The sequence below is a fragment of the Helianthus annuus genome, chromosome 7, assembly GCF_002127325.2.
Source record: "Helianthus annuus cultivar XRQ/B chromosome 7, HanXRQr2.0-SUNRISE, whole genome shotgun sequence".
NCBI classification, from domain to species: Eukaryota; Viridiplantae; Streptophyta; class Magnoliopsida; order Asterales; family Asteraceae; genus Helianthus; species Helianthus annuus.
The window spans coordinates 42,682,537-42,709,914 of record NC_035439.2 but is presented as its reverse complement, the minus strand read 5'-3'; the positions used below and the strand labels follow the sequence as shown (position 1 = coordinate 42,709,914).

General features: G+C 37.8%; 1 long non-coding RNA gene across 1 annotated transcript; it reads left to right on the top strand.

Annotated features, from left to right (window-relative positions):
* The first annotated feature begins 9,458 nt into the window (after window positions 1–9,458).
* LOC110867329 lies at window positions 9,459–11,175 on the top strand. Its single transcript, XR_002551525.1, has 3 exons — window positions 9,459–9,556; window positions 10,642–10,713; window positions 11,135–11,175. It is a non-coding gene; the product is annotated as an uncharacterized LOC110867329 (long non-coding RNA).
* Window positions 11,176–27,378: the final 16,203 nt, after the last annotated feature.

Sequence of the window (27,378 nt, the reverse complement as noted above, 5' to 3'; positions counted from 1 at the left end):
TGCTTCAGGTGTCACAAAAAGGGACATGTAGCTAGCTGCTGTCCTAACAAAAAAGAGTGAAGCACAAATGAGTGAAAAACAGAGAGGGAAATCACCAGAGAAGGAAGGTGATAGTGAGGAGAAAGGTTCAAATTCTCCAAAGAAATCTGCTCCTAAGCAACCACAAAATGTTGCTGTTGGTGTAGATAAGGCTGGAACAGGAACTCCACAAGTTCCACGTTTTCAAAGAAATCAACTTAGATTTCAGCCTAGATCTCCACCAGGCAGATATCAGAGACCTAGAAGCAGTTCACCTAGAATGAACAATTATAATTCAAATAATTTCAGAAGTCAATGTCAATATCAAAATCGATACCAAAATAATGGTGGTCGAACTTTTTATAACAATGGCTTTAGAAATTATAACAATCAAGCTTCTTGGAATCAAAATTTAAGGTTTCAAAATTAAAATTTCCAAAGGTCAAATTGTCCAAATGTACATAGGAACCCTCAGGACCAAAGACCTAGTGGAAATCAAAATCAAATTCCAACAGGTCTGAGATCCAAGACTCCAGTTAGGAGTAATGGATATTGGATGGATGTTCCAGTGGTTGGTGAATTTGGACGACCCAAGACCATTAAGGCTTGGGTCCCCCGATCTAACTAATTTCTTAAGTTAGTGTGTACAGGAGCTGCTAAGGAGGAGTATCAACTTAAGTTGATATTGGCTGCTTCAGGCACATGAAGAGGGGTGTGAGATTGATGATTGATATATATTAAATGATTTAATTTGTGGTTCAAAGTGTTGAATCGGCACAGAGGATAACCTGGCAGATCTTTATACTAAAGCATTTGACAGGGCTCGCTTTGAACACTTAGTCGAACTCAACGGGATGAGGAATCCTGAATAACTGGTTTTTCATAAGAATTTTTGTAAATAGTTTACTGCTTTTTCCAAAAAATCAAAAATAAAAAAAATTTTGAAAAATCAAAAACATAAAAAATTGAAAAATGAAAAATGAGATTTCACTGTGTGAAAAAGAAGAAGTGATAGTACATTGGCAAGTTAGACTGTCACACTGAAATTGAATCAAAATTGCTTAAGTGTGATAGCAGCTTCATTATACGATGTACCAGTAGGCAAAAGCATGAAATAATCAACTTACCAATGTGATATAAACTTAAATGAACTGAATTTGAGTGGGGAACACATTAGTGGTGTATGGTTTAATGACCTTAATTCTTGCGTTGATAGATTGCCAAAATCTGAAGTTTTGGGTCTTTATACTGTTGTTTCAACTAGGGATATCTTGGCTGTCTGTCTGTTAGAACTAAAATTGTACATGACCCCAGGAAAGATAGTCACTTGGAATTAGCTCATTTCTATTTGAATGTCTGTATGTTTTCCCGATACACACAATTTTGATCTGATTCTGAAATCTTCTCTGAAAAAAGTCGTGTACCTCCTCTGCTGCATCCAGATATATGCTGACCTGGAGGTGCTAGGCAACGACAGCTTCTGCTGCATCCAGATACATGCTGACCTAGCTGTACGTTGTCGCGCTATAGATCTAATACACCCGAAAGAGGCCCTCAAGTGCCCAAAAGAAACACAAGAAACCTATATCAAACTGAGAAAATCTCATTTGATCTGTATATTATACCATCTCTACTAAAGATCTATTCTGTTCTCTTCTCAACCCATTCCCAGTTAAGATTTCAGAACTCTGGATTGGACTTGTGAAATATGTGGTAGGGAAGATACTTGCATGATAGAGTGTGTTGTTTATATTTCCAGGATTTGATTATTATTTATTTGGGTGTTCATTGTTAAGAAATCAAAACATGATAAAACAGATTATATGCAGAACTAGACACAGTCGGGATATCTTAATGGATGACATCAGTATACTCACCTACTACGATGAATCTTTGTGCATACCTTGATCGTGGGGGTATATCCTGATGTGGGACACGCTATTATTTCAGAAATTAAAATTACCTTAACGTATCATATGGTAATGGTACTTGAAATGTTCATGCATTTTATTTAAGTGGACAAATATACTGGTAATCGTCTTGAACTGCTTTTCACGAAAAATTAAATAAAGAATAATCTCATTGTGTAAAACAGTTTGATTATGCTGATATGATCTTCAGTGATTCTCACAAAAATAGAGTGTTTATTGCTTTTGTATTTACTTGCTTTCAGAAAATATAAAAATCCAAAAATAGTGTCTTTTCCTGTTTAAATTCTTAATGTACGGAAAACTGTTATTCTTGGAGGAATTGTTACTAATAGGGGGAGACGGTGTTAGAAAGTGAGTTCAAAATCTTAAATCAGACAGGTTCTTGTGTGTTGAACAAAAAGTTTGTGTGTTGGTGATAAGTTGAAAAAGCTTAATCTGTTATACAGTTTAACTAATCTCTTGAAAAATAATAATTTATTTCACTTATGTTGAAAAATTCTTATGGTTTCTCGAGATGTTTGTTTTATAGTATACAGATTGAAGCGGTTTGTTACTGAGAAGTTGCTGTGAAGTGTGAAGATGAGAGTTTGATTGGATGCATGGTAGAACCTCCTTTCTATATTGCAGACAAGATTGAAGAGTTTGAAGATTGCTGTGCAAATGCTAAACTGGAGTTTACTCAAATGCTAACGTGTTGAAGATTTGGTGATTGGATGCATCAGCTTAGGGGGAGTCTGTTGCTGACAGAAGCTATTGAAGCTGAAGCTATCCAAAGACCAAAGACAGTGCAAGATTACTTGAAGATTGCAAGAAGACTGAAGACAAAGTTTTGACTCAAGACAAAGTTTTTATGAAGCTATTGTCAAGGGGGAGTTTGTTGGTGCATGTTTGTGACAACAGCTTAGATTTGGTCTTTGGATATCTTGTAATTAGTTAAACGATAAACGGGTAGCGGGTTTAGCTTTGTAATAGTTAGTTGTAATGTTTGGGCTAACTAAACCCAAAGAATTGGGTGATGGGGGGCGAATTGGGCCTGTCCAATTCGCAGCCCATGATGTTTGACCTAGCCCAGTTGTAAACCTTGTGTTATATAAACAAGGTTAGACATTAGGGTTTGAGGCTGATCAGTTAATCAGCCAAAACAGTTTGTGAGAGAGAAATCTCGTGAGAGATAGAGGCTTGGACGAAATTGTGAGGGTTAGGGTTTAGATTGATTGTAATTCTTGTTTGATTGATAATCAATAGAAAACCCGATTTGATTGGAATTGCTGTTACTGTTTTCTACTCGTTTTCTGCTTATTCTGATCAAGAGGATTCCGCACTCTTGATTGGAAAGACGATTCTGTGAAGATCCATAGACATCAAGGGGACCTACAGTGCTAAATTAGTCTATAAAGTGTCTTTTATAATACTTTTAGTGACACATTAAATTCCCAACACTTTGGAAAGTATCTAGGACTATTTTGCCAAGTTTTTGCACTTTACTAGCATTATTAAATGCTGAATTTTGTTTATTTAGTGCAGAATTCTGCATTTAAAGTGTGTTTTAGGCACTTCCCGACACTATAACTATATCACCTAGTGACGCAGTTTTATGGTCCTCACCTCCCTACACTCCCTACTAGTGTAGTATTCTATTCCTGGCTCACACTTGCCTCAAAAACATTGTCTGTCTAGGTGCTGGCATTGTCAGCATGTCTCTGGGTTATCCGCTCACTGTGCTTACTATGTTTTTTGTGCATCAAGTTTGTCACTGAGGTTTGTATGTAATAAATAGAGTGACAGTATAAAATGTGATGCATATGTATGTATGTAATAGAAAACAGTAAGCAGTTTAATCACAGTTGTAATCAAGCACAGTCATTAAGCACAAATTAAATATTAATTAACTGTACGGATACCTGGAATTGTGAGGGTTGTCACATTTTTGGCGCGTAGTTTAGGCGGGACTTTTTTTATTGTAATAAAATATAAGAATCATATCCTGAGGACTAAAGAAAAGCTGCCTTGAAATCGAATCTGAAACTTCGAACTAAAGGCCTGTGAGAATTTCTGCTTTTAGAAGCTAGGGGATCTTTAGTGTATTCTCTTTCTCTGCAAACCTCACCACTTCGTCAGCAGGTGATAACAGCCATCTTTTTAGGTTTTTAAAACCATCAGGACAGAATGCTTTTAGCGGTCGACGCATCACATCCTGGGGTTGAAGAAGGTCCCAAGGGTTCGGTTGTTCGCCGATTCAAGTGGTACGTGAGTTGGGTTTAGAACGTCGTGAGACAGTTCGGTTCCTATCTACCGTTGGTGTTAAAGGGAGAACTGCGAGGAGCCAACCCTAGTACGAGAGGACTGGGTTGGGCCAACATATGGTGTACCAGTTGTTAGCAATAGCAGCGCCGGGCAGCTAAGTTGGTATGGAAGAACTGCTGCGCCGCGGGAAATCCTTCTCTATACAAGTTCTCGGACGAGGTTTTTGAACAGAACTTCGATAGGCGAGAGGTGTAAGCACTGCGAGGTGTGAAGCGATCTCACTCCGGGTATAGCAGTAAAAGCAAGACGTGTAGGTGGATCGACTCATCAAGTTCCCATTGAAATAGGATCCACACAAGGAAAAGCAATTGCCATTCATTGGTTATTAGCGGCATCCCGAAAACGTCCAACGTCCGTTCGGATGGACTTCGCCGTTCTTTCCCAACTAAAATAGAAAAGGCTGTATCACATCGAGATGTCGATTCATAGTAATAAAGTAAATGTCTTTTCAGTTACTGTTTTTGTATTTACTGTGTTGATCAGCTTTTATCAGTTTTATAGGTGATAGACGTACCATCTTCTAAGTTTGCCGTTTTTTTAAATGGCGTTATGCAAACCAAGATGACAAAATACAATAACGGAGTAAATAAAACATTAAGCAGGAAAAATATTTTTTGTTATTTTTGGCGTTTTGTAAGGAATAACCATTTTTAGTTTTTTTTTGGCGTTTTGCTAATAAAGAGAGAAATATATCATTTAATTATCTTAAAAAAAAGAAGATTACACAGAAGAAAAAAAAGAGGAAAAAAAATTAAAAGCCTTCATCAGAAGGTACTTTATCCGAAAAGTATCCATCACTTGCGTCATCTTCTTCCTCCTCGAAGTCTTCATCTGGATCTTCATCCATGTCATCACCTTCACCTTAATCAGCTTCTTGTTCCTGAAGATTCTGAAGCCTCCACTTGAACATGTCTTGGATTAACTCCAATTTTGAGTCTATTTCTGTGTTGGTACAAGTGGCGTTATGCAATTCTTCAATGAAACCAAGACGTTGCTTTGTCATGATGTTTTCTAGCCAGTAGACTTCTTGCTCTTCGTTGTCGTATGTAATGGTCACCATGTCTGTTTCATCATCAAAACGCCATGATATCATGACGGGGTCCGGTTTCACATCTGCTTTGATTGGTCCAAATTTCCTGGTTAATGCTTTCATAAGCATATGTGTTTCATGGCATTCGTTGTCTAGAGCGATGCCAAGGGATAAGATTCCCCTCTGTATGTCTTCTTCCATATTCAGAATTGCCCTCCTTCTGTTGTCAAAACGGAGGACGAATCGCCTAATTGCCATAGTGTATCTCCACGAAAAGATTGTTGCCATTTTTGGCGTTTTGGTTAAGTTGGCGTTTTTGGTTAAAGATGTCACACCCTGACTTTTGCGGGAGCGTGAATATGTGTGACTTGCTTAATATCATTGCATTCAACCATAACAAACATCTATATGATAAAACTAAGATGATCATCCATTGAATTTAAGTTTTTAAAACATAACCACAACATTTTTCATAAATCCAACACAGACTTCAAATCCATAATACAAACCATTCAAATTGTTTTAGAGTTCCAGAGGGACTCGAAAAAAGATACTATTAAAAATTAGGTTTAGGACTATGCATCTTATCCGGGATAAGGTACACAACCCCGAACCCACAGACACTGGATGACATCTTTTATTCCAGACAACCCTTGATAACTTCCAACGCCCGCCAGATCCATACTTAGTCTCCTGAAATACATGTAGTTTGAAAACATCAACAAAAGTTGAGCGAGTTTATGTGTTTTGTATGTGTGCACGAATAAACCTTTGTAATCATTGTAAGTATGTATGTCTTGTAATCCTAGTATGAAAGAGAATATGAACAGATCGATTAATGATTTGCAAGGTCATTGCGTGTGTGTGTAACGGTGTAGGAAGGCTCAATCCTTTGGGTATTTCGTGTCGGGCCTCCCGGCTGGAACGACATAGTCACCACATGCGGTCAACTCGCGGACCCATGGGTGGGGTTCGCAACACCCAAATAGATCTATCACTCATGCCCCTCGGTCCCTAACAAGGATTAATGGTCTCAGGTTAACGCCTACCCATTCACATGATCTAACAGTTCATTTCTTGAATAACCATACCATTTGTAATTGTATGTAAACAGTTTGTAACATGTACTTCACCATACCGAAGTTATAAAACCAAAAACTGTTAAAAGAAAAGGGGGACATGAACTCACAGTCTTGCGTTCTTCGTAATCACAGTAACTCAAAGCTCCTTCGGATGTACACGACTACCTACAACGTACTACAGTTTATTAGACGAGCGGGTCGTGCCTTGATTTAGTATAAATTAGTGTCTTTGAGTTACGCTCTTTGTGTCTTCGATATTTCTCCAAGTTATATAATTATTTGTTAAAATAATAAATATTTTAACTTAAATTATATCTATTAAATTTTGGAATAATAGTTAAAATAATATATTTTAACTTGTTACCTTTCAAGTATTTATACATGTATATCCTTCACAACGATGGGGGTATTTGTATTTGTATTCTTATACTTGTATATTTTTGCCATGTATTGGTGTCGTATTCCGGTGTGTATTTATACGTACGAAAATACGTATTGTTATTGTATTCATTAAATATTCTTATACTTAATTTTGTATAAATTTTTCTGGAATAATATCTTTAATAAAAATTCATCAATATATATTTTCAAAATATATATTTTAAGAAATATTACTAAGAAAAATTATTTATAATTTTTCTTTGGCAAAAATATTTGTATTTATATATATAAGTCCTAAAAATAATATATTTTCAAGTCTAACTTGGAAAATATATATAAACTTATTTTTCACCCAAAAATATTGTATTTCATGTTTATTTAAGAAAATATATATTTCTTCCAAAAAATAATATACCTTCTAATAATTCCAAGAAAATATATATTTTTACTCACCAAAAATAATATATTCTCTTTTTGACAAAAAAATATGATATAAATTTGTAATAATTGTGAAAATCACATTTTCATTCACTTGGTGTCCAAAATATTATTTACCAAAATATACTTGTGAATAAATTTTCCGGAATATTTTGTAAGTTATATTTCTTTGTTCTGTTTCTCCAATATTGTGGGTATTCTTTGTATATTTATTTCTGGGAATTTTGGTAATATTTTGGATTGTCATTTCTTGGTATTTTGATGAGTTATATTATTTCAAGTCCTAAAATAATATAACTAATACACATAATATACAAATAATCAAACACATGGTGACATCTAAGTATATATTTTCCTAAACACATATTTAGTCACTTTTATTTATAAAAACCAACCTCCAATATTTGTAATTTTGGTAACAAGAATTACGGCAAACTTTATGTAAGAATTCATGGTTTGAAATACACTTGTAAATACTTGTTTAAAAATATTTATCTAAGTGCTTAATTTCTAGAAAAATTTTGCCAGAGTTTCCCCTAAAAATGGAGGTTTCCATACCTTGAAGGCATATCATTTTCTTTTGTAAATCAACACAATCAACAATAAACAATCTACACTTTATTAACCACCAAAAATGAGGGTTATTTATTTAAGAACCAAGATTAAGTAAAACTTGTATTTTAAACTTGGTTTCTTGAAAAATCATTCTTGAAATCTTAGATCTACAAGACTTACATCTCATTTTAATCATCATTTTACAAAAAAACAATATATTATTTCAAGTTCATGTCTTTCAAGAGGATGATCTTTGAATCTTTAACACTTTCATCCTCTCATCTTGCTAGATTGTGTTTCTAATCATGATCTAGCAAGATCATATGATGATCTACATCATTTACATAAGTAAACAACAATCAACAAGTGTAACAACACATAAACAACATGGTTTCTTATGATTTTAAGCTTATGTTCATGTTTCATTCTCTTGATTCTTAGTGTTCTTCAAGATTAACATCATGTATCATCTTTTAACAACTTAAATAAGATATAAAATGAAGAGATTAGTGTTCTTACCACTAGCTCAGGGCTAGGGATGATCAAGAGAAGAAAAGAGGTGGATAAAAGTAAATGGTGAAGGTACTTGAACTTCCGAAAGCTCCTAGCTTCCTTATGCACCTTCTAACACCTTTGAGTATACCTGGATTTAGATGAAGATGAATGAATGATGGTGATTATGTTTTTGTTGCTTACGACCGAACCCAAGAAGAAGAGAGGAAGAAAAAAGTGGTGTTGAGCGTGTTGTGATGAAATGAAGCTCATGAACTCTATGTCTCACTTATAATCCATATCATGAGTTTTACCAATGTATAAAATGTTTAATAAAGAAAGAAGAAGATCTATTATTAAATTGAAGTAAAATCTTAATGGTTGGGGCCATGTTGGCCGATTACTAGGTGGGGGGGGGTATTAGGCTAGGATTTAACCATAAGTTAGTTATTTAGTTAGAAATCAAGTATATAGTTAGGGATTTAGTTATTAGATATTTATATAGTGTGTTATGTTGTTCGGGGACCATAACTAGCTTGGTAATGTTAAAACAGTGCTTCTAGTGAAAATTTGGTGTTTTGGGTAGTGCCTGGTTGTTCGGTTGGTTAATGGTTCGTTAAGGTGCTAAACTATGCAGTTTAGTGTGCTTTATGTACCCTTTTGTGACAGTTTCGATTCCCGACACTTAGGAAAGCATTCAGGACCATTTATGTGACAACCCGCGTTCTCAAGGTTAGCGACGTTTTGATTCGTAACATTAATTTTCAATTCGTTTCTTTCTTTCTTATATCTCCGATGAACTTGCGAGTACGATAACTTATTAGTTGTGTTGTTGGACCGCACATCTTTTAGACCACACTCTCACACTTAATACCTGATAATATATCGGCTCACAACACTGGTCACTACCCATTACACATTTGCTTGTTTTCATTTCCGTTGAACTAGACATCGGCCAACCTTGTGTTATTTAACATGATAGCCAACTATTACAACCTTATGTTGTTTAGCATGATAGTTGCATACATTATTTTGTCACAATTACATATAATCATCCTACTCCTTTTGTCACAATTACGTCCACTTGCTTAGTTAGTTAGCATGATGGCCCAAATTGAAAGGGCTGAGCCCATTTCGGGTAAGTATTGAACCGCCCCAAAACTAACACCTCTTAGTATACATATTATATTCCAATCATCTCAAAACAACAAACCCTACGTAGCATATTATTCAACCAACCCTACTTTCTTCTCCTCCTTAAATCGCTAACGGCAGTAGCAACCCCCCCTCCTGTTCGAGTGACATCTTAATTAGCCAGATCTCCGGTTAGTTTTTCTTATTTAGTAATCTTTATCTTTGTGTGCTGATTATACTGTTTATATGCGTGGGTGTTACGTTGTGCTACATCTCGTTCATTAGGTTAGGATTCTTGATGGTCCGATAAATGTTGGTATTGCTCGTTAGTATTAAAAATCTGATAACTACATGGTCTAAATATGTTGTTAAGCGTGCAACTGAAACTGTAAGTGATGATATAATTCTTGTTTGCGATATGGGTATTGATGATCGGTAGTAATTATCAAAGGTATATAGTGATGGTGATGATGAAAGTCCTTTTGTGAAAGCATGGGTCTTAGCGATATTAAAGAGGGGCATGCCAATGAATCAGTGAGTTTACGTGGATGATAGTATAACATTACATGTGGGGTGTTGAAAAGTGCAGCAAATTGGATAATTAACACCTCATAATGTCGGCCATTCAGTGGAATGTGCAGCCAACTTGTAATACTTTGCATGAATAATTAAGGGATATAGTTGCTTAGTGCTCTCGTTAATCGAGGGAAAAGGGTGGATAATATTGAAATGTGGATTACTACTGTATAATTGATGATGATTATTAGTATTCATAACCGATTGAGTAATGATTCACTAGAATTATGTGAATGATAATGGTTCTAGAAAGTTGAGGTTTGTAACCGATTGAATAATATAACGGCTTAAATGGATGGGATGATTACGTAGGTTGATCCGATTAGATGGCGACATTAATGATAGTTTGTGTATATGATAGATAAGGAATCGAATGTAACTGTTTGACCCATAAATTATGGCATTACATAACAATATTTGCACACTCTAAATTGCACAGCGAAGTCGAACACCCTTAGTCGCGCACCTTCTTTCTGGCATACTAGTGGCATGGGTGGTAAGTCGCACACTTGAGTTGCTGGTTGCATACTCGAGTTGCGGTCGCGCATTTGGTTTGGTCCTTGCATAACAGTTGGACTAATATGATGTAGAATTTGAAACATGACTAATTAAGTTAGTAATGAAATATTGTCTAACTGTATATATGTCTATACATGGAAGGTGTGTAGTAGTGTTCATAATGAGATATGTGTATGACTAGGTGATTTGCATACAAACTGGGTTGGTCGAATTGTGTTAAGCAAAGTAACTAATCCTACCGAGCAAACCGAAGGTGAGTTCACTGCACTTTTCTCAAGCATGCGTCCCGGTGGTTTGGGACAACTGGTAAACTTTTGGAAGGGAAACATTGGGTAAACAACTTAATCGGTTTTGGTTATTGCCTGGAGGGCAATGGGGGTGATTAGTTGATAGCGCTATTAGGTACTAATTATCTGGGTTTCACTATGGTTGTTTAGAGGCACACTCCTCGGTTACGTAAGGGCGGTTCCCCTAGGGTAACTAACCGAACAACATAGTGGGTTGCTAAGAGGCACACTCCTCGGTTACGTAAGGGCGTAGTCCCTAGGGTAACTAACTTGAGCAACATCGTAACGCACCATTGAATCACATTATCATATAACTGGTAACACAACACGTAAGCAACACTTTGAACTCACCAGCGTAGTCTGACACACTTGTTTGCATGCTTGTAGGTCATTATCGTTTGGAACATGGACTTGCTATCTGGGAGTGCTGGAGTGGTCATGGATCGAGACTCTTGGGTGATTTATAAACGTTACATTGATTTTGAATGTTATCATGAAACTATTACTAAACGAATTAATACATGCTTCCGCTACACAACTTTTGAGAATTGATAACATGTTGACATTTTATAATAGTAGTTAATGTCATGACTTATTTAATATCTATCATTGGTTCAATGTGATTGGTGGCTCGAACTCTGATGCGTAACACGCCTCGCGAGGTTTCCGCTGGTGGAATTTTGGGGTGTTACAGTTTGGTATCAGAGCCACTGGTTATAGTGAACTAGGTTTTAAAACGTTTTGTAAAACCAGACTATAACCGAACAACTTTGAAAATCGATCATGACACTCAGCTCCAGATTGCAAGGTTCGTCCCTCTCTCACTTTATGCATTGCTTGCTTAGTAGTCACACACTCACAGCATACATGAACTGAAACGTTTAACACCATAAGTGACTTGATAGTGTGACACTACTCTTCGACTCATGTAAACCATAGAACTGTGATATCATCTGTTGTGTTGTTTGAACGGGGGAAACTTCGAGCGCAAGCTAAGAGGCACTGAGATGAGCATGCAAATTGCCTTATTATTATGGGTGCACACTTAATAATAACGCGGGGTGCATGCAAGTCCCAGTGAGGCTTATCGAGCGTGAGAAGGGTTCTGCCTTACTATGTGTGAACTTGGTAGTACGTAAATATCAGTATGATACTTGACTCCTATCTCGTTTCGATTCCTAAATCGGTTTATTCCCAACTATAGAAACATGAGTGGACGAGGACACGGACGTGGTAACATCACCATGACTCAGGCTGAGCTGACTGACCTAATCAATACTCGCGTGGCTGAGGCTTTAGCAGCCTATCAAGCTGGTACGGAATGTACCAAGTACTTTTACTCTTATACCACGTACACGTCTTTTCATTCCTATAATGTGTTTCCTCCCGTTAATTAGGTCAACAAGCGCAACCTCAACCTAACCAGCCTGCGTGTACATTCAAAATGTTTATGGACTGTAAGCCACAGACCTTCACCGGGACTGAAGGGGCTGTGGGACTTCTGAGATGGTTCGAGAAAGCAGAGTCTGTGTTCGCTATCTGTAACTGTCCCGCTGGGGACAGGGTGAAATATGATGCGGGTACCTTGGCTGATGGTGCCCTAACATGGTGGAACGCCCAAGTGCAGTTGTTGGGCATTGAGGCCGCGAATGCCACAACTTGGGAAGACTTTAAAGAGCTGATCAGGGAAGAGTACTGTCCTCGGGACGAGGTCCAGAAGTTGGAAAACGAATACTACAACTTGAAGATGGTTGGATCTGAAGTCGAAGCGTATGTGAAACGATCGTATGAACTGGCCGACATGTGCCCGAACTTGTCACGGCCTATGTCCCGGAGGATTGAGTTATTTATCAAAGGGTTGCCTCCTCATGTGAAGAGCTTGGTCACTGCAGCCCATCTCAATGACTTGACACAGATCGTTCGTCTGACTCACAAGATTGTGGATCAAGAGGTGGAAAGCGAATCGTTACCTCCGCGTATTTCAGCCGCTACTGCTGCTACACCCACTGCCACTGCATTCACTAATGATAACAAGCGAAAGTGGAGTGATCATGACAAAGCATCTAGTGCTGGCCAGACTCAGAAAAGGCCAGACAACAGCAGCCGCAACATCAGCCAGTCGTCTTCTGTCAATCCAGGCCAGGGAAGCGACCACAGCCAGGGTTCGTATGCAGGGAGGAAGCCACGATGCAACAGGTGTGGCTATCATCATTGGGGGCCGTGTGGTCGGACGTGTAACAAATGTGGTAAGTCAGGCCATGAGGCCAGGGATTGTAGGGCCTCACAACCCAAACACCAGCAGCAACAGAACCAGCAAAACCAAGGACAACAGGGGCAACCACCCCAGCAGAACCAGGGCTTCAGGAAGGGGTGCTATCAGTGTGGTGATGAGGGTCACTTTAAACGGGATTGCCCTCAGTTAAACCAGAACGCCAACAATAACGACAATGCTGGAAGCAACAACAATGGCAACGAGGCAAGAGGTCGAGCTTTCATGTTAGGACAAGGGGACGCGATGAACGATATTTGAACTTATAACTTATTTTGGGTTTTCATTTTTATGTTTTCGCTACTCAAACAAAGTTTGGTTTGAACATCAATCGTATTGGGTTTTATGAATTATTTTAACTACTATACTTTATGTTTGATGTGATGGATGGTTTGATATTATTGAACGCACCTGCCGTATTTATGGACCTTATGAACAGGGTGTGCAAACCCTAACTAGACAAGTTCTCCATTGTCTTCATCGACGACATTTCCAATCTACTCCAAGAGTCAGGAGGAACATGAGCAGCATCTACGCCTTATTTTGAAGCTTCTTCAGAAGGAACAGCTGTGCGCTAAGTTTTTGAAATGCAACTTCTGGCTTCGTGAAATCTACTTTCTAGGCCACGTAGTGAACAAGGATGGGATCCATGTCAATCCATCCAAGGTAGACTCGATCAGGAACTGGCCTGCACCACGTACGCCAATGGAGATACGCCAAATCTTGGGTTTGGCAGGTTACTACGGACGGTATACCAAGGATTTCTCGAAGATTGCGCAGCCACTTACACTACTGGCACAGAAGGGTGTCACCTATCGTTAGGGAGAGCCCCAGGAGACTGCTTTTCAGCACCTGAAGGATAGGCTTTGCAGCGCACTTATTTTCTCTTGCCAGAGGGCACAGATGATTTCATAGTATATCGTGACGCATCCATCCAAGGTCTCGGGTGTGTATTAATGCAGTGTGACAAGGTCATTGCTTACGCTCCGCGCCAACTTAAGAATCACGAACGGAAACACACGACACACGATTTAGAGCTGGGAGCTGCAGTTTTCGCGCTTAGGATATGGCGGCACTACCTGTACGGTACCCGGTGCACGATTTACACCGATCACAGGAGTCTCGAGCATATTCTTAAGCAGAAGGATTTGAATATGCGTCAACGACGATGGGTTGAACCACTGAACGAGTACGCATGCGCTATCAAGTACCATCCAAGCAAGGCCAATGTTGTGACTGACGCCCTCAGTCGGAAGGACACTTTACCTTGACGCGTGCGAGCGCTACAGCTTACAATTCAGCCTAGCCTTCCAGCACAAATACGAAATGCTCAGGTAGAAGCATTGAAACCCGAAAATGTCAAAGCCGAAGTCTTAAGTGGCACACGACAGCGATTAGAACAGAAGGCAGACGGCGCTTACTACGTAACTGGACGCTTTTGGGTCCCATTCTTTGGCAAGCTTACTCTTCGACGCGTGAGACATTCGGAATACTGGAACAAACGGTGATTTGGTTCACAAACTCAGGCTAATTGATGACACGGGATAACTATCGTAATGGTATGTATGCCTTAGGGTTACAGCAGTGGTGGCCCGATGAAACCTTAGCGATACCCTCACCGGAATTTGAGGTCATCAGATCAGTTGTATATATCAGGGAATCTATCGAAAGCATGGGCTAAGAAGTCAAGGTTCGTTGTCACAGTCGAAGGTAAATCGTGAGAGTTGGTTGGAACTCAAGGCGTGGACCAGAGTTCACGTGGGAGCGCGAGGACCAGATGAAGCTAAAGTACCCCCACCTATTTCCCAAAGATAAAGCAGAGTCAAGCAAAACTGGTGAATTTCGGGACGAAATTCCTTTCAAGTTGGGGATGATGTCACACCTGAGCAAAATCCGCAATGATCTTGATTCCTCGCTTCATTTCTCCGTGTTTACCTGGTAAATTTCGGGACGAAATTCCTTTCAAGTTGGGGATGATGTGACAACCCGCGTTCTCAAGGTTAGCGACGTTTTGATTCGTAACATTAATTTTCAATTCGTTTCTTTCTTTCTTATATCTCCGATGAACTTGCGAGTACGATAACTTATTAGTTGTGTTGTTGGACCGCACATCTTTTAGACCACACTCTCACACTTAATACCTGATAATATATCGGCTCACAACACTGGTCACTACCCATTACACATTTGCTTGTTTTCATTTCCGTTGAACTAGACATCGGCCAACCTTGTGTTATTTAACATGATAGCCAACTATTACAACCTTATGTTGTTTAGCATGATAGTTGCATACATTATTTTGTCACAATTACATATAATCATCCTACTCCTTTTGTCACAATTACGTCCACTTGCTTAGTTAGTTAGCATGATGGCCCAAATTGAAAGGGCTGAGCCCATTTCGGGTAAGTATTGAACCGCCCCAAAACTAACACCTCTTAGTATACATATTATATTCCAATCATCTCAAAACAACAAACCCTACGTAGCATATTATTCAACCAACCCTACTTTCTTCTCCTCCTTAAATCGCTAACGGCAGTAGCAACCCCCCCTCCTGTTCGAGTGACATCTTAATTAGCCAGATCTCCGGTTAGTTTTTCTTATTTAGTAATCTTTATCTTTGTGTGCTGATTATACTGTTTATATGCGTGGGTGTTACGTTGTGCTACATCTCGTTCATTAGGTTAGGATTCTTGATGGTCCGATAAATGTTGGTATTGCTCGTTAGTATTAAAAATCTGATAACTACATGGTCTAAATATGTTGTTAAGCGTGCAACTGAAACTGTAAGTGATGATATAATTCTTGTTTGCGATATGGGTATTGATGATCGGTAGTAATTATCAAAGGTATATAGTGATGGTGATGATGAAAGTCCTTTTGTGAAAGCATGGGTCTTAGCGATATTAAAGAGGGGCATGCCAATGAATCAGTGAGTTTACGTGGATGATAGTATAACATTACATGTGGGGTGTTGAAAAGTGCAGCAAATTGGATAATTAACACCTCATAATGTCGGCCATTCAGTGGAATGTGCAGCCAACTTGTAATACTTTGCATGAATAATTAAGGGATATAGTTGCTTAGTGCTCTCGTTAATCGAGGGAAAAGGGTGGATAATATTGAAATGTGGATTACTACTGTATAATTGATGATGATTATTAGTATTCATAACCGATTGAGTAATGATTCACTAGAATTATGTGAATGATAATGGTTCTAGAAAGTTGAGGTTTGTAACCGATTGAATAATATAACGGCTTAAATGGATGGGATGATTACGTAGGTTGATCCGATTAGATGGCGACATTAATGATAGTTTGTGTATATGATAGATAAGGAATCGAATGTAACTGTTTGACCCATAAATTATGGCATTACATAACAATATTTGCACACTCTAAATTGCACAGCGAAGTCGAACACCCTTAGTCGCGCACCTTCTTTCTGGCATACTAGTGGCATGGGTGGTAAGTCGCACACTTGAGTTGCTGGTTGCATACTCGAGTTGCGGTCGTGCATTTGGTTTGGTCCTTGCATAACAGTTGGACTAATATGATGTAGAATTTGAAACATGACTAATTAAGTTAGTAATGAAATATTGTCTAACTGTATATATGTCTATACATGGAAGGTGTGTAGTAGTGTTCATAATGAGATATGTGTATGACTAGGTGATTTGCATACAAACTGGGTTGGTCGAATTGTGTTAAGCAAAGTAACTAATCCTACCGAGCAAACCGAAGGTGAGTTCACTACACTTTTCTCAAGCATGCGTCCCGGTGGTTTGGGACAACTGGTAAACTTTTGGAAGGGAAACATTGGGTAAACAACTTAATCGGTTTTGGTTATTGCCTGGAGGGCAATGGGGGTGATTAGTTGATAGCGCTATTAGGTACTAATTATCTGGGTTTCACTATGGTTGTTTAGAGGCACACTCCTCGGTTACGTAAGGGCGGTTCCCCTAGGGTAACTAACCGAACAACATAGTGGGTTGCTAAGAGGCACACTCCTCGGTTACGTAAGGGCGTAGTCCCTAGGGTAACTAACTTGAGCAACATCGTAACGCACCATTGAATCACATTAACATATAACTGGTAACACAACACGTAAGCAACACTTTGAACTCACCAGCGTAGTCTGACACACTTGTTTGCATGCTTGTAGGTCATTATCCTTTGGAACATGGACTTGCTATCTGGGAGTGCTGGAGTGGTCATGGATCGAGACTCTTGGGTGATTTATAAACGTTACATTGATTTTGAATGTTATCATGAAACTATTACTAAACGAATTAATACATGCTTCCGCTACACAACTTTTGAGAATTGATAACATGTTGACATTTTATAATAGTAGTTAATGTCATGACTTATTTAATATCTATCATTGGTTCAATGTGATTGGTGGCTCGAACTCTGATGCGTAACACGCCTCGCGAGGTTTCCGCTGGTGGAATTTTGGGGGTGTTACAATTTAACCATAATTCTGCATAATATTAGAGTGTTCAAATGCTGAATTTGCTGATTTTCTGCAGAATTCTGCAGTTTATGAGAGTTTTAGGCACTTTCCGGCACTTAAACTATCTCTAGGAAGGCAGTTTTATGATCCTTACTTCCCTACACACTATACTAGTGTAATACTTGGTTTCTGGTCCATTTTGTTTCTCAACACATTGTCTGTCTATGTACTGAACTCCGTTAGCATTTTTCGGATTTGTCTGATAACTGTGCTAACTGTGTTTCATGCATCATTTGAGTCAATAAAGTTCTCATGCAATAATGATATGACATTAAGCAATATGTGATGCACATGTATGTATATGGCAGTAATCAGAAGCAATTCAAATAATTAATTGAAATGCAGCACAGTCATTAAGCACTAATCATGGTTTAATAGCTGTACGAATACCTGAAATTTTGACTATTATCACATTCTCCCCCTGTTAAGAAAATTTCGTCCCGACATTAAGCCTTAGTACTAACAGCAGAGGAGTTGGGGAACAAATACGGGTATTTAGCTTTCATGCGGTCTTCACGCTCCCAAGTAAACTCTGGGCTGTGACGCGCTTCCCATCAAACCTTGACGAGTTTAACACTACTCCTTCGAGTCTTGTTAACCTTCCAATCAGTAACCTCAACATGTTCTTCGATAAAGCGGAGTGTGTCGTCAATGTGAACTTCATCAGCAGGGATGACCACTGTCTCTTGTGTTGGACTCTTCTTCAGATTAGATACATGAAATGTATCATGAACACCATTAAGTTCTGCTGGTAGCTCCAACTTATATGCTACAGAACCAATTCTTTCCATGATTTTGAACGGTCCGATAAATCGTGGGTTTAACTTAGCACGCTTCCCAAAACGTGCCACACCCTTCCAGGGTGAGACTTTCAACAAAACCATATCACCCACTTCAAATTCCAAGGGTTTTCGTCTTTGGTCCGCATAGCTCTTTTGTCGATCGCGAGCCGCCTTGATGCTCTCTCGGATCTGTACGATCTTATCAGTCGTCTCTTGGACCAGTTCAGGACCAACCAGCTGTCTATCACCGGCGTCTGCCCAGCATAACGGTGATCGACATTTGCGTCCGTAGAGAGCCTCGAACGGTGCAGCTTGGATGCTTGTATGGTAGCTGTTGTTATAGGAGAACTCAACCAAAGGTAGGTGAGTGTCCCATCTGCCACCCAAGTCCATTATGCAAGCACGTAGCATATCTTCTAGCATTTGAATCGTTCATTCGCTCTGACCGTCCGTCTGTGGATGAAAAGCAGTACTCAGATTCAACTGAGAACCAAACACTTCTTGGAAGGACTGCCAAATCCTTGACACAAATCTCCCATCTCTATCAGATATAATCAAGATAGGCACTCCATGACGTGCGACTATCTCCTTTAGGTACAGCTCAGCTAGCTTACATGTGTTATCCTTTCTCTGATCGGCAAGAAGTGCGCAGACTTTGTCAAGCGGTCCACGATTACCCAAATCGTGTCATGACCTCTGGGAGTCTTGGGCAACTTCATTATGAAATCCATTGAGCTCTGCTCCCATTTCCACATGGGTATCTCGGATTGCTGTAGAAGACCTGAAGGCTTCTGATACTCGGCCTTCACCTTGGCACAAGTCAAACACTTCCCAACATAAGTAGCCACATCGCCCTTAAGTCTTGGCCACCAGTAGTAATCCTTTAAATCTTGATACATCTTATCCGATCCTGGGTGGATCGAGTACCTCTATTTATGAGCTTTATCAAAAATAACATCTCTAAGACCACCAAAAAGCGGAACCCAAATTCGTCCCATAAAGCACAAGGTTCCTTCCTTGTTGGTTACCAGATTTTTCTCCATCCCACGGAGATATTCAGCCTTTGAATTTTCTTTCTTAAGAGCTTCTCTCTGTGCAGCACGAATACACAATGAGAGGTATGTCTGAATAATCATCTCCAAAGCCCTAACCCTTATGGGCTTAATTCTCTCTTTCTGACTTAAGGCGTCTGCCACCACATTCGCCTTTCCTGGATGATATTTGAGTTCGCAATCATAATCATTTAACAACTCAACCCATCATCGTTGTCTCATATTAAGCTCTTTCTGATCAAATATATGCTGAAGGCTCTTATGATCTGTAAAGATCGTATATCGGGTACCATAAAGGTAATTGTAACACCTCGTAAAATCACGTCCAATGATGTATTGACACGTGTAATAAACCCTAATAAAATCAAACCTTGGGATTTAGGGACTAATTTTTCGAAAAATCAAAAACTTTGATTATGAAAGGACTGGAAGTGTTAGCATACCTAAAATAAGTTTTTAAATAACCTTTTATGGTTTTATATTCACAAATAAGCCACTTGTTGATCAAGTGTAGCCGTTTGTGTATTTAATTGAAAGTTTGCGCAATAAAGGGTTAAAAGCGTCAACATGTTAATTCTTACCTCTGAGTGACCTTTTAACAAACCGAGAGCTTCATGATATTTGATTATGCTCTCGAAAATGCCAATCGTTGGCTGTCCAAGGCTTTTGTGCCTTTAAGTGACGTTACGCGCAACTTTGTAAGTATAAGGGACTAAAAGTGTCAATATGTTTAATTATACCTCTGAATGACCTTTTAGAGAACTCGAAGCATCGTAATGTTTAATAAACTTTCAAGGATTCCTAATATGGATTAGATGAGGCTTCAATGCTAATAAGTGATGAAATGCGCAAGTTTGCGCAATAGAGGGGCCTAAGCGTCAACTTTTGAATCTACGCCATTCGGTGACCATTTAAGCAAACGGGAGCGTAGTAATATTTAAATATATGCTTGGGAATGATTATTATGGGCCATGGAAGGCTTAGATATCATTAAATGGCATTTCGCGCTACTTTGCGCAATTATGGGACTAATTGCGTCAAACTGCAAAAGGAGGTCGAATCGTATGGTAACGGACCTTCTGGAATATGTCCATAAGTTAAACATACCCTATTTATCCTTTATATAGCTTAGATATAGGTTTAGAGGTGTTTGGTATGCAAAAATAAACTTTTATGTCATGCAGGGACTAAAAGTGTCAAAAAGTGCACAAGTTTGCACTTTTGCGCATATCTCGCATTCTGAATATCCCCGGACACCCAAAAATTTATGTAAGCACTAAAATATTTTATTTTAGTGTGTGGCATGATAAAATTCCACTCGTCGCGTAATTTGGACCGTTTTTAGCGTTCGTCCGTGTTTCGTCATAATTCGACACACTACGTGACCGTACGGCCAAAGAAACCGACATCCGACATGTTTTTGAACATGTTTCATGTTCCCTATGTTTAAACATCATAGTGGGACCTTAAAATGAGGTTAACGGGCCTTGAACGTGCCTAAAGTGACCATAAAAGCTCACAGGGGCCATTTCTGCCATATATGAAAGTATTGTTTGCTGCTAAACAGCTGTAAACAGCCTGTTCCAGCAGTTTCTATCAATTGTAAATGGTTTTTTTTGGAAACTAGGGGCTGCCCATTGTTTATAAAACCATGGGTAATATGTGTAGGGTTCAGATTCAATCACGGTTTACGAGGAACGATCCTAACGGTCCTCAAAAACCTATAAATACCCATTCCCCACTTCCACTTCTTTTGCACCTTTCCTTCTAATCTGCTTATTCTCTGAATTAGAGAGGATCTTGAACCTTTTTGAGAACCTCCCTCAGTCCTTTGGACTCTTGTAAGTAATCCCTTCATGCTTAGTTTAATTTTTAGCGTTTTAACCGAAAGTCAAGCGTTTTCGATAAACGCTTTGACTTTTAAACGGTTAAGCCATTGTTCGCAACGAACATGGCTACGTGACCGTAATTAGGTAGGTGTTTAACCCTCAAAAGGGCACCTCCTAATTACCACATTTACTTAGTTAAATTGTCGGGTCAAATGAAAGTCAAACGGGTTTGTTTTAAATAAATTCATAACTATTAATATAAAAACCATAAAATCAGTTTTCTCACTTTAATAACTTGGTAAATATTAGTTGATCATGTCTAAGCATGTTCAACCCGACAATTCTAGTATAGGCTCGGTTCGGAACCGAAAGTCGCAAAAGTTGACTTTTGCTTTGACTTTCAGTTCTGACCCGATTTAGATTAATTTAGATATGCCTTAGGATTCCATTAGGACCATATTATAAGTTAGTATAACCCTCCAAGGTTATACAACTTGGTTCCATAGAAATCCTAGTTCATGCATGTTTCCGTAAAATGCTTAAAAGTTGACCATTATGCCCAAATGCCCTTAAAATGTGATTTTTGGAAATGTAAAAGAGTAGAAACCTTAGTTACTAATTTATAAACTTGTACCCAAAATTTGATATCAGTTTGAGGTCTAAAATAGGAGTTATGCTCATTAGCGTAATTAGAAATTTTTTATGAATTAATCGGCGTAATTAGCATATAGCCTATCTAAACCTGATTTTCGATACCAAACTTTATACCTACTGATGTAATATAATATTTTGGGATTTTTGGAGATTTTTATTTATTTTTAGGCTGAGCATAACTTAGTGTTCTAAGCTTAATTCGGCTAATGCCGGTTTTGCCCTTTTGGGCTATAAAATGAGTTTTATAAATCCGATTGACCCCAAACCTTTTTCTACTGATCTAATATGTTAACTAAATTATTTTGAGCCTGCTGGAATTTTAAAAATATCAGCTTTCTATATAAAACCCGGAAATGGCTCCAAATCGCCTTTTTAAGCGTTTTTAACGCATAAGTATGTGCTAGAACCTATCTAAGCATATGAGGTTGAAACCTACTGATGTATTCAGTAAAATTTTATATTTTAAATAGTAGGAGAATATCTTAAGATCAGAATTCCAGTTTTGACCTTTTAAGCATATGTGAAATTACCAAAACGCCCCTGCGGTGTCTAGAATGATTAAGATCGATAAATTTCACATAAGATTAATACCCTACTGTTATAACTTAGTAAATTAAGTATATTTACTGATTTAATCAGACCTGTAACTCAGGTTATTATTTAAACCCTTTTTCACCCTTTAAAATGACCAAAATACCCTTATGAGGCATAAATTGGGTCTAAAACCATTTGGGGCATAATGGAAGGTATCATTCTGATATCACAACATGTTTAAGGCATATTAACTTAGGAAACTTGTTCATGACTCTTATGGTTACTCGTTACGCATGTTTCGCGTTCGGATCGGTTTATGTAACTAGTTTGCATAAAATAACCGAAACGTGTCAAACCTTATCATTTTCGCTTCAAAATCCAGAATGTGTTTAGTTTACCCATATTATACAAGTCTCCAAACTTGTCGGGTCTAAATCACATTCTAATCCGGTCTGCGCTTAATCATGCGTTTTGAACCGTATCCTCCTTTAAAACTAACCGGTCTAAGCATAGGCTTAAATAAGACCCGTTAGGAATCTAATAGGTTATTAAAACCTTCGTTCCAGATTAAGAGCCCCAGTAGAAGTACTTGTGCTTGCTGATTTGATATACGGCTGGGATTGAATTTATATTTAGCTCTGGTAAATACTTTTAACTTATTTTCCCTTATACGGGCTTGGGATACGGTATATAAAATACCGCTTGGTCGGGTGTAGAAGCCTTTTAATCGGAGATGATTAAATTGCATAATCCCATTTTAACTGTATTGCTTGATAACAAATAACATTGGGGGTTAATGACCGTGTCCTGGATATCCTTGGCTCATTTAAAAAGTGAATGGCCACAACGTAAGCACAAGGTGTAGGCATAACACCTCCTGTTGCTTATGTAAAGCATATACTCACTCGTAAGGGTGTCTTCTTGTGAGATTATATTTGTGGTGTGTCTATTAATTTTGACCGGCTTGTATTATCACCGGCCCTATATGTTGGACAAACATGTAAATCGGATACAAGATTTTTATTAATAAAATTATCCCAAGTTATAAAAATATTTTGTGCCTTGTGCATTCAAATCAATTTTCTAAACGTTTTCAAAATGAGTCAGTTAAATTGTATTTACCAGTGAAAACTGACGTATTTTCCAAAAAGGTTAAGTGACAGGTACTGTACGTAATTGGCTGGGAGCTCAGGGCGTCAATAGGGAATCTTGCAAGTTTTAGATGCCTAAAGTCTGTTGAACAGTTTTCTTTTATTTTGATCCGCCTGTGGATCCCTTTGCATATCGTTTGTAATACTTTGATATTCTCATTCGGTTGTAATAAAATTATCTTTTGCTTCCGCTGTGCATTTAAATTGTGTTGTTTGACTATGATGATATCAATTACGTCACGATACTCCCCACCGGGCCCACCGGTAATATATGGAAATTTCGGGGTGTGACTGGTTGGTATCAGAGCCAACACTGAGTGAATTAAACACTAGTCATTTGTGTTTAATCTCAGTTACACAGTAGCACATTCCTTGACCTTCTGAGTCTAGACTTAACATAGGAAATCTATTGCTTCCAATTTTATATATATTTTGAATATGTCTGTGACAACTGGCACGAAACCGGTAACTTCCGTATACTTTAATCATTATTTAATGACTGCAATTATGAGCTTAAATGTCAACATTGACTGATTAGAAGTTAAGCAAGTGAATTCATGCACGTTGTATACTACAAAATATTGCTTTATGCAAAAACGAGAGCGTTGCGTCAGAAATATTAGTAAACTCACCGGTAAGACACACTGTGTCAACGGAACTGCAGAAAGCAGTCAGACATTAGAATTGAGGCCTAGGTGTAGGTCCAATACAAAAATACATTAAAACCCAAGAGTACATACAAGGGTTTAATATATATACATTGCGAAAGCAAAAATAAGCACTAAAAAGCACCCGAAACGCACTTTAAGTGCAGAATTTATATAATTCAGCAATAATTCAGCTTTTAACAACATAAATATTGTGCAAAAATGTTGTTTTATTATCCAGAATATTTCCCTAAGTGTTGGGAATTGAAAGGATACAAGAAAGGTACTTAACGACACTTTAAATGCTTATTTAGCACTTTAACGGAACGATATCTAACCGAATAACCGGACTTTATCCGGAACATAAAAATAATGCCAATAACATTGTTTTTCTTTTTCTAAGCTAGTTAGGGTCTCCGAATACCCTAACACCCGTTATAAATTATAACACCCAACTAATCTATTTATTCACCTAACAAATCCCACTAACTAATACTTAGCTAGTTAGTGAAAACGAAACTATTAACCAAACACCCTCTTGGATGGTTCCCCCATGTGAGACACACCCTTACACATTAGAATATTTTATCTTCTTGTGTCTTGTATCAAGTGAACACAATATCTAATGGTCTTTAGTGGATGATGGATTATAATAATACATGGAAGGTTACCATTCCATTCATTCAACACATCACAAAAGAAAAAAAAATTACAACTCTCTCTTCCTTCTCTTTGAGGTTCGGCCGAGAGCCACAACACACCCACTATCATCTTCCAATTTCATACTAGCCAATTTACATACTTACAAGTGTGAAGGATCACGTATAAGGAGGCTCGGTGCTTACGGATTGCCAAGGACCTCACCACAACGTTATTAACCACCCATTTTTCGTCTAGTTTCTTCCCTAGCCACGAGCTAGTAGTAAGTGACTCTAAACATCTTCTTGTTCATGTTTAAAGTGGTTAATAAGAGATTTAACGGGTGAAAATTATGAACACTAGAGATCAAAGTTTAAAGTCTACTAAAAATGATGAACAAGGTGGTTAATGAGTAAATAATAGTGTAAAACTCTTGGATCTTGTTTTGTTATGATTATTTATTATTGTTGGATGCTAGTAGGGGAACGGATCGCCATCTAACCACGCTAGGTCATGTTCATGGAACATGAACTAGCACTATGTTTAGTGTAAAAATAATTAGATGACGAACCCTTTCACTCACAAACATGAACTTGTGTAAAAACGATTTGTTTCTTATGAAATGGAGTTCTAAACTAGTAGATCTATGGATCTACAAGTGGTATTTTTGAATAACCAAGTGTATGATAAAATCATGTTTAAAAAGCCGGATCTTTCTCAAAATAAAGACATTTTTTTTAGAACCAAAAAGTGTGTAGACACTTGTGTAACGAAAGAATTTACCAAAGAAATATTTTCGTAATTACCGTCTAGAAGTTGTAAAACTTCATATTCTTTAAAAATAAAGTTTTCGAGATAACGATTTTATTTTTAAAGATGGAAAGACTTATTAAATGTGCTAGTAAGTTACTACATATTTTTTTACACAACTTGCAAGCTCATGTGTTTGCGAGTCATATTTATTTTGACTAGTTTGATATTGGAAAATTATATATTGATGACTGAAAATTGATTGGTTGAATTTTTAAAAGAAAATGATACGCTAGTAAGCGTGGCCCCCTCCAGTTACAGAGGAAACTCTGGTGAACACTTAGAATATTTTTTTTTGTGACAAGTGTTATGAATATATTTTTGGCTTGTTTTCCAAACAAACTTCGCCATGATTTTTATTACAAAATTTCCAAATACCGGAGGAGGATTTTCATAAATAAAACTTGTTAAATATATATTTAGAATATATATATTTATCGCTTGTATGATTATGTGATTATTTTGTGAACTAGATATATATTATTTTTAGAGTAAAAATAATATGAATTGGAGATACTCGTAACGAGTAAAAATACAAAAAAATACACATACAATATACAAGATACATAATTCGGGTGCAAAGTGCAAAACACAAAAGACTTATATTTATTTGTGAGAAAATAATATAAGTAAGACATTTAGTTAAAAATATAAAATATTTTTAACACAAGAAAATATACACAAAAGAGAGTGACTGTACTTGTGCGACGCAAGTCTAGTGACTAACGTTAAGAAAACGCGTATAGGTTACGACGTTAATTAAGCAAACCCGGTGAAGTTTACGACGCACAGGAACGCAAAGTTGTGAGTTCATGCTCCCCCTTTTCTCTTAACTGTTTTCAGTTTTATAACTTCGGGGGTGAAATACATGTTACAAATATTTTTATGTTTAACAAATGGTATGATGATAAAAAGCACACTTGGTGAGAACGAGTACCAAGTGTGTAGCGATATAAGAATACAAGAAACACACTTGGTGAGAAACGAGTACCAAGTGTGATGTGATATAAGAATACGGGAAGCGCGCTTGGTGAGAAACGAGTACCAAGTAGGATGCGCTATGAAAAATGATGCGAGGAATCGTGTCACGAATAGGGTACAGAAGCACCATTAATCAACAATATACCTAGACCGCAGAACAAAAGGTTAGATCTAACGGGTGCCGGGCAGCCACACTCTCGATGAGGGCGAGTATCGAGTACTGCTTTTGTGTCTCAGAATATACCAATTAAATGCCTAAGGTTTGGTGACTTCCTATGTCGTGTCACATGTTAATGGCTTTGCAACCCATTAACAATCCTGATACATACAGGAATACTTAATTTACATAAAAACTCATACCATTCTAAAACTTGATGAATAACTTGAGTACGTGGGGTACTCAAGAAAAAGCATGGATTATACTTGAGTACGTGGGGTACTCTAGAAGAATTTGAATCATACATAAGTACGTGGTGTACACATGAAACTGGATTTTATGAAAACTCGATTTATTCACAAAATATGTTTTCATACAAAGTATACAAAAGTGCAAAACAAAACGGCATGAATTCACACCAACATTATGTTGACGTTTTTCCAAAACTCACATGTATTTCAGGTAACTAGGATGGATGTGCGCGTGGTCTCACTTATGCTCGTGGATGTCGCTTGTGTTTGCTTTTAAATAAAGTGTAAACCTTTTAAGTCAATGTTTTATGTTAACTCGCGATGTAAACGCTAACATTTCAAATTATGGTA